A 1,398-nucleotide genomic window follows, 5' to 3' on the forward strand; every position below is an offset into this window, starting at 1 on the left:
CTCTTAGAGGATGCAGGAAAATGAACAGTTCAAATTGTTGATATTATGTTCAGAGTTTTACCATTAGTGAAAATATAGTTTGAAGTTTATAAAGTCTCTAGAAATTATATAACACCAACTCATATTTTAGTTAACCGTAAATATCGGCATATCATATTTGACACACCCCAACCCGGGATGTCCATTAAGACTCCGAAACGAGTTGTGCTGGAGGGTGACGAAGCCATAAAGTATGATGATGTGGAAAAATGTGAATAAATTTAAACCTAGGAGTGCCTAAATACCAGAATGCGCTGGTGAGCAGGGATGAACTCACTTCACACATGACGTTAAGGCATAAGCAAGTATAGTATATCTCATCATGTATTAGCGCTCATCACATATTGCATCACATATGCTAGCTTATCTCATATCTCATCATATGTGCTAGCTCATCACATATTTCATCATATATGCTAGCTCATCACATATCTCATCATATATGCTAGCTCATCACATATTTCATCATATATGTTAGCTCATCACATATTTCATCATATATGCTAGCTCATCACATATTTCATCATATATGCTAGCATATCTCATCATATATGTTAACTCATCACATATATCATCACATATGCTAGCTCATAAGTCGGAGTCACCTCTAGTGACCTGTACGACTTATCCATAGCTTAATAAGTATACCTACACATGAGTCAGAACCACCTAAAGTGTACTGTATGACAAGACTGAGTGTAAATAAATACGCTCAAGTGCTACAATCACGTGAAGACTGTGCAAATAATCGCGGGTCACCTACAAGTCGGAACCACTTATAGTGGTCTGTACGACAAAACTATGCACCTACCTTGGATCTAAGGTGAGCGTAAGGTGAGAGAGGTGAACATCACGTGAAAGATTGTGCCCTGGCCACAGGCGGGAGCACTAACACCAGGGTGCAGGTTTATGAGCTCTAATTGTATCTATTGTAATATATACGATTCATGGGCAACCTGTACAACAGTGTCGAAGTTGCCTATTATTGCAACCTACACAACAAGGTCGGAGTTGCCTAAACATACATGTAGTCATACAATAACCCTATCATTTCAACTAATACCATAAACTCACTTGAACTTACCTAGGTGTCCTGCGTTCACCTTTGCACTTCAAAGCGTTCATAATAATTGTGTGCAGGTAATATACATATAGATAAACTACGATGAAATCTGATACTCAACCATGTTATAGCATTTCCAATTATGTATATATATACATAAATAATGAGGCATAAAGATGCATAAACTATAACGCCCTACTCCTGAATTATTTATTTCAGGAATAATTATCGGTGACAAGCCCAACTAGACACTAGTTTAATTAGTTATCATTACTTACGCTTCCTTACTTCAAATT

The sequence above is a fragment of the Malus domestica genome, chromosome 08 (assembly GCF_042453785.1).
Source record: "Malus domestica chromosome 08, GDT2T_hap1".
In the NCBI taxonomy this organism is placed as follows: Eukaryota; Viridiplantae; Streptophyta; class Magnoliopsida; order Rosales; family Rosaceae; genus Malus; species Malus domestica.